The sequence below is a fragment of the Loxodonta africana genome, chromosome 5 (genome assembly GCF_030014295.1).
Source record: "Loxodonta africana isolate mLoxAfr1 chromosome 5, mLoxAfr1.hap2, whole genome shotgun sequence".
In the NCBI taxonomy this organism is placed as follows: Eukaryota; Metazoa; Chordata; class Mammalia; order Proboscidea; family Elephantidae; genus Loxodonta; species Loxodonta africana.
Window position 1 is genome coordinate 85,152,177 of NC_087346.1, and position 10,999 is coordinate 85,163,175.

The window sequence follows — 10,999 nt, forward strand, 5'->3', positions numbered from 1 at the left end:
ATTTCCTATTTAATTCTTCCAGCTGCTGTTGTCAATTTGGTCCCACGTAAATAGATATCAAATGATCACAATGCTCAAGGCAGACATTCTTTATTATTTAAGCTAAATGGTTGTTTGATTTTAAGAAGACTTCAGGGGATATTTTTGTTTAAGGTTTAAAAATTGCCTCAGGACAATAGTTTCAGGAGTTTATCCAGCCTCTGTGGCTCCAGAAAGACTGGAGTCCATGAGAATTTGAAATTCTGTTCTGCATTTTCCCCCTTTTGATCTGGATTTTTCTGTAGAATCTTTGATGAAAATGTTCAGTAATGGTAGTAGGGAACCATCCAGTTCTAGTCTCATTTTCAAAGAGGCAGTTGTTAATGGAAGTGGTTAGCTTTCCATTCCATTTCCCCCTCCTATTCCTTACTTTCCTTCTTTCTCTGTTCCTTCAGATGAATAGATACCAATTGTACCTTGGATGCCCACTTGCTAGCTTTCAAGACCCCAGGCACTACGCAACAGACTAGGAGGTAGAACAGAAGTACTAAACATGGTATTAGGCCAATTAACTGGAATGTCTCACAAAACCATGACCCTAAACCTTGGAACCAAGGAACTAAATCCCATGAGGTGTTTGTACACAAGCAGCTTCAGCAGCTGCTCCTCTTTTGTTGTTGTTGTAAATATATTTATCACATAACTTTTGCCAATTTAATTTCTTAAGGTGTACAACTTATTGACATCAATTTCATTAATTGGCTGTGCAACTCTACACTTAATCAGTGCAATGTTCCTATCACTGAAAACCAAAACTCAGTGCTCCATAAAAAAATAATCCCCCTTCCCCTCTCCCTCCCACCACTAGTAACCACTTATAAACTTTGGTCTCTATACATTTAAATTTTTTTTTTTTTTTTTTTACATTTACCTGTTCTTATATCTTAGAGGAAGGAAGTTTTTTATTTTATTCTATGGAGTAACTACTAACAGGATCCTATTAGGGCAGAAATGTAATTTATAAATTATTCACTGATGGATTTCAACTCCCATTTGCTTATTGCTTGTCCCCAGAGTTCAGAGTATCTTCTGTGTAGCTTGGAATCCCACTTTCCCAATTGTCTGGGCCACATCTCCTAAAACTTAGGAACTAAGTGCTTCTTAAATAGTTCTCATAAAATTCCAGAAAACGTATCCTTCATGTCAAGATGGGATAACAGGAATCAGATTAACCATCTTGCCTGAACAATTAAAAAATATATATATGAAGCAGCAATTCATTAAGAACTGAGCAATAGACTATGGAGAACAGTGATCCCTAAGAGATAGGAAATGAGCCCTATGGTGGTGTAGCTTACTGCCTGGAGTTTTTTTCAGGCTTTGGTATAGGGAGGTAGAACACAGACAGAGTCTGATGGTCTCCCTAAGTTTAGGCAAATGAGATAGGAGTTCAGGAAGGTCAAGACAGCTAGAGTTCACAGGGCAGAGTGTCTGAGAGTAAAGGGGCACAGAAACATATGTACAAAAATCTAAAGAGGTTACCCTTATGTCTTCAACTGAGTATTAATTATTCATATAAAGAAAATACCTGAGGCCAGAGAAAGAACCACTTGAAAGGACAAAATGGAATAAAATCTGGTTCCTGGAACTCACACAGAGCAGGAGAAAGTTCTTGAGTCTGCTAGTTGCAGTTAAAAAAATTTCAAAATTCACAGGGCTTAAGTGCTGATAATAGCTTTATCTTACTAACAGGAAAAATCTAGTCTTAGATAAAATGATACGCTGTCTCTGCCTACAGAAGTTTAAAAACATAGTTACCTAATTGCAACCCACAATAAAGCTCAAAATCATGTATATGGATACAAAAATAGCTTGCACTCAACAAGATAATATTTACAGTATCTTTCATCCACTAAAAAATACCAGACATTCAGAAAAGTTGGAAAATAAGACACATGATAAGAAGAAAAACCAAAAAAGTTAAAACTGACCTAGAAACTACAGACAGTAGAATTAATAGATAGGCATTAAAACAACTATTGTAACTGCACTCCAAATATTCTGTATGTTAAAGGAAAGTTTCAACAAATTAATAGAGACACAGGAAATGTAAAAACCAACAAACCAACTAAAAAAAAAAAAAACACCCAAACTGCACCTTTATATATGAAAATTACAATATATAAAATTAAAAAAATTTAAAGTAAAACATCTGGCAGCAACAGTAGAAAGGTTTAGAGGGGAGAAATTGAAGCACACTGTTAGCAGATTTTTATACTATATGTAAAATCATCTAAAGGTGCACTGTGATAAGATTAAGATATATATTATAAACCCTGGTAAAAAACCAATAAAATAACACAACAAATAATTATAGATAGTAAACTAATACAGAGGATAAATGGGAGCACACACATAAACACACACCCCTCAATTAATCCAAAGGAAGGTAGAAAAGAAGGTAAAGAGAGTGGGACAAATAGAAAATGAAAAGGTGCTAAATTTAACCCTACAAAACAAAAACCCAGTGCCATCAAGTCGATTCCGACTCATAAATTTAACCCTACCATATCAATAATCACATTAAATGTAAATGATCTAAACACCACTATTAAAAGGCAGAGATGGGCAGATTGTTTAAAAAAATAAGAACCAACCCTTATGCAGCCTAAAAAAAAAAACAAAACTTAAATATAAAGACAAAAATAACACAAGTAAAAGTATGAAAAATGTATATACCACGCTATCCTGATTAAAAATCCTCACAACTGGAACAATAAGCAACATCATGATAAACAGAGAAAAGACTGAAGTTGTCAAGGTTTTCATTTTACTTGGATCCACGATCAATGCCCATGGAAGCAGCACTCAAGAGATCAAATGACATACTGCATTGGGAAAATCTGCAAAAGACCTCTTTAAAGTGTTAGAAAGCAAAGATGTCACTTTGAGGACTAATGTGTGCCTGACACAAGCCATGGTATCTTCAATTGCCTCATATGCATGTGAAAGCTGGACAATGAATAAGGAAGGTATAAAGGGAATTGATACCTTTTAATTATGGTGTTGGTGTAATTCAATATGGGCTGCCAGAAGCACCATGGACTGCCAGAAGAACAAACAAATATATCTTGGACGAATTACAGCTAGAGTGCTCCTTAGAAGCAAGGATGATGAGACTTCATCTCATGTACTTTACACGTGTTATAAGGAGGGACCAGTCCTGGAGAAGGACATCACGCTTGGTAAAGTAGTGGGTCAGAGAAAAGTGAAAGACCATCAACAAGATGGATTGACCCAGTAGCTGCAACAATGGGCTCAAATACAGCAAGGATTGTGAGGATGGCACAGGATTGGGCAGTGTTTTGTTCTTTTGTATGTAGGGTTGCTATGGGTTGGAACCAACTTGATGGTACCTAAAAACAACATATACCGAGTAACAGCTTTAAAAAAAATGACGAAAAAATTGATATATTGAAAGAAGAAATGACAAATTTACAAACACAAGCAGAGATTTTTAACAACCTTCTCTCAATAATTTAAAGAACAATTGATAGAATATCTCGAAACTGAGTAAAGATACAGAAGACTTGAACAATACTATCAGTCCACATGATCTTTATAGCCAAGCAACAAAAGCAAATTAAGATGAAAATTTTATCAGATGGACCATATTCTGGGCCACATAACAAATCTTAATATTTTAGAATTGATTCTTATCTTACAATGTATATTCTCTGACCAAAAGGAAATTAAATTAGAAATAAATGACAGATCTCTGGAACATCCCAAATATGTGGAAAATAACACAACTGTATATATCCGGGGCAGTTCTACTCTGTCCTATAGGGTTGCTATGAGTCAGAATCGACTCGACGGTACTGGGTTTGATTTGTTTTTTTTTGGTTATATATCCCATGTGTCAAAGAAGAAATAAAAAGAGAAATTATAGTATATGAACTGAATAAGATTAAAAATAAATGGTCTTAATCTGTGAGATGCCTCTAATGCAGTAATAAATGCTTGTATTAAAACAGAAGGAAGGTCTCAAATCTTTGACTACAACCTATACCTTAAGAAAATAGAAAAAGAAAAGTAAATAAAACTCAAGCAGAAAGAGGGAAATATTGAAAATTAGAGCATAAATTGGTGAAGCAGAAAACAAAAACAATAAGTCAGTGAAACCAAAGATGAATCTTTGAGATTAAAAAGATAGATAAAATTCTGGCCAGACAAATCAGGGAAAAAAAAAAAAAAAAAAATCACAAAGACCAATACCAGAATGTGAGTAATAACATCGCTACAGATTCCAACAATATTAAAAAATGATAATATGGCAATTAATAAATAATTTTAGGCTATTAAACTCTACAACTTAGATGAAAAGGATGATTTTCTTGAAAGCCATAAATACTCAAAGGCCATTCAAGAAAAAGGAGGAAATAGTCATAGCCCTGTATTTATTTTTTAAAAAAAAAAAAGTAGTTAAAATCCTCCCCACGAAGAAGAATTTAGTCCCAGTTGACTTCACTGGTGAATTCCACCAACAGTTAAGGAATAATTAATATCAACTCTACACAACTCTTCCAGGAATATAAAGATGAGGGAATATTTTCTAACTCATTTTATGAGGCCAGAATTATTTTGATACAAAAAACAAAGAAGTTACAAGATTAGAAAGCTATAGGCCAATGTTTGACTCAGATGCAAACATTTTAAGCACAATTTTAGCATAGTAATATATAAATGGAATCCCTGGGTGGTACAAATGGATAAGCTCTGGGCTGCTATTTGAAAAGTTAGTAGTTTGAGTCAACCCTGAGTTGCCTTGAAATAAAGGCCTGGTGATCTACTTCTAAAAAATCAGCCATTGAAAATCCTATAGTGCACAGTTCTACTCTGACACACATGGAGTCACCATGAGTTAGAACTGACTAGATGGCAACTGGTTATATATGTAAAAAGAACAATACATCAGAAACTACCGGAGTTTGTCCCAGCAATGCAAGGTTTGTTAAATGTTTAGAAATCAATCCATGCAATTCACTTCATTAACACACTAGTATGATATATATATACATGTAATCATCTTAACAGATGCAGAAAAGTATTTGAAAAATATTCAGCATTTGTTCCTGATGAAAATCCTCTCAGGCACAGAATAGAAGTGAGTATTTTAAATTTGGTAAAAAGTCTTTATAAAAAGCCTATTGCTACCATTATCCTTTATATAAAAAACTGAGTGCTCTCCCCCTAATATCAGGAATAAAACAAGGATATCCACTCTGATCAGTTTTATTTAACATTGTATTGGAGATTGCAGCTAGTAAAATAATGTAGTAAATGAATGAATAAATGATTTAACAACTGAAAGAATAAATAAATGGCATTCAGTTTGCAAAACAAAGGGAAACTGTCTTGATTAGAAGATAACATGTAAAATATTTGGAAAAATATTCAGAAAAGCTACTTGAACTAAAAAATGAGTTTAACAAGCTTTCCAGACACAAGATAAATACAAAATTTAAATATATTTCTATGTATTATAAAAAAGGAATCAAAAATTGAAATAAAATATCAAATCAGATGCAAGACCCGTCAACTGAAAATTACCAAATATTGTTGAGAGAAATTAAAGACCTAAGAAAATAGAGGTATATCATTTCATGAATTGGAAGACTTACTATTGTTTAAAAACAAAACAAAACAAACCCATTGACATCCAGTTGATTCTGATTCATAGTGGCCCCATGTACAACAGAACAAAACACTACCTGGTCCTGCTCCAACTTCACTATCATTGCTATGTTTGAGCCCATTTTTGCAACAACTGTGTAAATCCATCTCATTATGGGTTTTCTTTTTTTTTTTTGTGCAGAGCCTCTACTTTACCAAGCATGATGTCCTTCTCCAGGAACTGATCCCCACTGATAACATGTCCAAAGTATGAGATGAAGTGTCACCATCCTTGTTTCTAAGGAGCATTCTGGTTGTACTTCATCCAAGACAGGTTTGTTTGTTCTTTTAGGAGTCCTGGTATATTTGTAATTCTTTGCCAATACCATAATTTAAAGGCATCAATTCTTCTTTGGTCTTCCTTATTCATTGACCAGCTTTCATATGCTTATGAAGTGAATGAAAACACCATGGGTCGGATCAGACTTACCTGAATAATAAAAGTGAAATCTTTGCTTTTCAACAATTTAAAGAGGTCTTTTTGCAGCAGATTTGCCTAATGAAATATGTCGCTTGATTTCTTGACTGCAGCTTCCATGGGTGTTGATTGTGTATCCAAGAAAAATGAAATTCTTGACAAGTTTGATCTTTTCTTCATTTTTCATGATATTGCTTAGTTGTTCAGTTGCGAGGATTTTTGCTTTCTTTATGTCAAGGTGTAATCCATACTGAAGTCTGTAGTTTTTGATCTTCATCAGTAAGTCCTCTTCACTTTCAGCAAGGAATGTTGTGTCATCTTCATAACGCAGGTTGTTCATGACTCTTCCTCCAATCCTGATGCCGCATTCTTCTTCACATAGTTTAGCTTCTCAGAGTATTTTCTCAGCATACAGATTGAATAAGTGTGGTGAAAGGATACAATCTGACTTGCACTTTTCCTAACTTTAAACCACGAAGTATCTCTGTTCTTTTCAAACGACTGCCTCTTGATCTATGTACATGTTCCTCATGAGCACAATTAAGTGTTCTTGTATTCCCATTCTTCTCAATGTTATCCATAATTTGTTATGATCTATATAGTTGAATGCCTTTGCATAGTCAATAAAACACAGGTAAACCTCTTTTTGATATTCTCTGATTTCAGCCAGGATCCATCTGACATCAGCAATGATATCCCTCTATCCAAGTCCTTTTCTGAATCCAGCTTGAATTTCTGGGAGTTGCCTCTCGATGCACTGTTGAAACTGCTTTTGAATTATCTTAACTAAATTTTACTTGCATGAAATATTAATGATATTGTTCAATAATTTCCACAATCAGTTGGATCACCTTTCTTTGGAAAAGCATATATATGGATCTCTTCCAGTCGGTTGGCCAGGTAGATGTCTCACAAATTTCTCGGCATAGATGAGCGAGCACTTCCAGCTTTGCATCCATGTGTTTGAAACATTTCAGTTGGTATTCCATCAATTCCTGGAGCCTTGTTTTTCACTAATGTCTTCAGGGCAGCTTGGACTTCTTCCTCCAGCACCATTGGTTCTTGATCATACACTACCTCCTGAAATGTTTGAATGCTGACCACTTCTTTTCGGTACAGTGACTCTGTGTATTCCTTCCATCTTCTTTTGATGCCTCCTGCATCGTGTAATATTTTCTCCATAGAATCCTCCTGTATTGCAACTTGAGGCTTGAATTTTTTCTTCGGTTCTTTCAGAATACATGTGGATAGGAAATAAGCCAAGAAAAGATGCTCTACATCCTTGCTCATCAGGGAAATGCAAATTAAAATCAGAGATACAACTACATGCTCTTTGGAATGTGTAAAATTAAATAGACTGACCATAACAAAGACTGCTGAAGATTTGGAGCAATTGGAACTCTCAAACACCTCTGGCAGGAACGTAAACTTTTACAACTATCTGTCAATCTCTTAAAATTTAAATGTACTCCTACCATATGAAACCACCATTTCACTTGTAGATGTTCACCTAAAATAAATAAAAGCTTGTTGTTGTTGTTGGGTGCCGTCGAGTCGGTTCTGACTCATAGTGACCCTATGCACAACAGAACGAAACACTGCCCGGTCCTGAGCCATCCTTACAATCGTTGTGATGCTTGAGCTCATTGTTGCAGCCACTGTGTCAATCCACCTGGTTAAGGGTCTTCTTCTTTTCCACTGACCCTGTACTCTGCCAAGCATGATGTTCTTCTCCAGGGACTGATCCTAACTGAAAGGTTTAAACCTATCACCGTCTCCGCAGGAGAAAGATGTTGTTTCCGTATAGATTCACATCCTTGGAAACCTTATGGGGCATTCTACTCTGTCCTATAGGTTCGCTATGAACGGAAATGACTTGATAGCAAAGGGTAAGACTTGTACATGAATATTCATGGCGGCTTTATTTGTAATAACAAACAAATAAAAAGCAGCAACAAACCAAAACCAAAAACCCATTGAAAACAACTAAAATGTTCACCAGCAGAAGAATGGATAAAGATAATTATGGTACATCCATACAATGAAATACAACTCTACAGAGAGCAGAGAGAGAGAGAGAAAATATGAACTATTGATATACACAACCACATGGACAGATCTGTGAATAATCATGATGAGTGCCTATAGTATGATGCCACTTACATAAAATTTGAGAAAATGAAAACCAATCTACAGTAACAGAAAACAGGTCAAGGATGGAAGGAAGGGGAATATGGGATTACAAAGCAACAGGAGACAACTTTTGCCTGTGGCAGGTATGTTAATTATCCTAGTGAATTTTTCCAGGGTTTATGTAGATGTTGTAGCCTTGGTGGCACAGTGGTTAAGAGCTGCGGCTGCTAACCAAATGGTTGGCAGTTCAAACCCACCAGCTAGTCCTTGGAAAATCTGTGGGGCAGTTCTAGTTCTGTCCTATAGAGTCGTTATGAGTCAGAATTGATTTGACGGCAATGGGAGGTATACAAATGTTAAAACTTATCAAAGCATACAATTTCAATATGTACAGTTTGATATATGTCAATTATATCTCAACAGAGCTGTTCAAAATATTTAAGAAGATATCTATTTGCTTGGAGGGAGATTGTGCTTCTCTGCCCTCCTACAAATCTCATACATTACTGTGGCAAGGTTTACGCAACCTACCTGGTCAAGAAACAGAAAACTGAGATTCTGGGACAACAGATGTAGCTGCAGCAGGCTCAGTGATTGCAGGCTCAGCTACTGCAGAATTGGCTGCAGCAGGCTCAACTGAAGGAGGCTGGGCAGCAGGGGCTTCAGGGTTTCTTGCAGGAGGGACAGAGGAGGAAGGCCCAGCAGGTGGAGGAGGAGGAGGAGGGACAAGCCAAGCGGCTGGGGGAAAATTAGGGTTAGGATAGAAAGCAGGGGCCCCAGGAGCAGTGAGAACCCAGGGAAAAGGAGGTACCTGTTCTCCAGGTTTAGGAAATTCAGGGTAATTAGGGACGTCGTACTGTGAGGGATAGTAATGAGGAGGGAGATAATTGACTGGTGGGCGATAGGGACTATTCAGAGATGGCTTAAGTGGGTAAAGACGATTGCCATTGTAATCCTAAAGGAGAAGAAAAGAAGTCCATTAAAGTTGATTATTTATGTTTAGCCTACTTATATATTATTCATGTTGTTACGTGATTACACACAATAAGTGATGATAGTATTTTTTTTTTAATTCCGATTTAGTCCTTTTCCTAAGGCTGATGCGCTTTTGGACCTTTTGAAATGGGAACTAATAATTTCTTAAGAAAATTATATAAACCCCAAATTAGGGGAAAATATTTTATATTTAGGAAAGAGCATGTTAGAATCTGCAGAATATGGCAGCCTAGGCTAGGGCAAATATGGAAGGAAAGAGAGTACACAGCACAGGATCCATGCTTCCAGGCTTCCTCCAGATCTCTAAAGTGCCCCACTGAAGCACTTAGTCATATACCTCTTCCGAGTGTCCCATGTTCCGGCTTTGTCCTTCTAACTGCTCCCCACCCTTCATCAAAGCTCCCACTCCTTCAAGTCTATCCATCTTAAATTGTTATTAAGAAGGAAAGCAGACTGCTTGTGGATGACCGACTACTGGCTTTTCACACCTGATTTTCCCTGTGATATTTGTGTTTTGGATGAGTTGCTTATTAAAGTAACAGATGCATTTACTGTCAAATTTCAAACGATGTCTTTTAGTAGAAGGACCCCCACATTTTCCTCCAATTGCTCTAGGTTTGGCCCTTACATGTATGTAAGACTGTCAGAGAGCTTCAAGGTCCTAACACTAAAAAAAATAAATAGAAAATTCATGTTTCTTAGTCTCACATACACGAATAGTTTTATTTCCTAACATAAATTTGTTGGTTTTCATTTGCAGGCCATTTATGGTTTATATCTCAGGACTCTGGATTATTTGATTTGTTGCATAGCTCAATTATATTTAAAGGAATTTTAAATTTCAATAATATAAATATCATTTTAAAATATTATAAGTTACATTTAATATATCCAGAGTCCCCGGGTGGTCCAAATGGTTATCATGCTCAACTGCTAATTGAAAGGTTGGAAATTCAATTCCTCCCAGAGATGCCCCAGGAGAAAGTCCTGGCTATCTACTTCCAAAAGATTGCGGTCGTTGAAAACTCAATGGAACACAGTACTGTTCTTGCACACTTGGGGCTGCCATGGGTTGGAATCGACTCCATGACAACCGGTTTGGTTTGGTTTTGGCAGTGCAAACTGTTAATGTGCTTGACTGCTAACTGAAAGGTTGGAGAGTCCAGTCCACCCAGACGAGCCTAGGAAGAAAGACCTGATGATCTACTTGTGAAAAATCAGCCATTGAGAACCTTGTAGCACAGTTCTACTCTGACACACTTGGGGTCTCCATGAGTCAGAATTATTGATAGCAACTCTAAAAAAAATATTATTATTATGTTTACCAGTTAACTGGCTGACGGAGTTATTTTCTTTACATGTGTTCCGGGTTAATTTATCAGTAATCCCCCCTCCCCCCGAAAAAAAAACTCAAACCCATTGCTGTCGCGTCAATTCCGACTCACAGCAGCCCTATAGGACAGAGTAGAACTGCCCCACAGGGTTTCCAAGAAGTGGCTGGTGGATTTGAACTGCCACTCTTTTGATTAGCAGCCAGACACTTACCCACTGTGCCACCAGGGCTCCCTATCAACAATACACACCATTTAGAAACATAGACCCATCTTTTGCATTTATTGAAAAATACTGCCTTCTTAATCAATACTCTTCTTTGATGTAGTACTTTATTTACATGATTAAATTTTATTTTAAACTGCTTATCCTAGTAGGCAGGCAAGACATCAGTTTGGGAAAGAT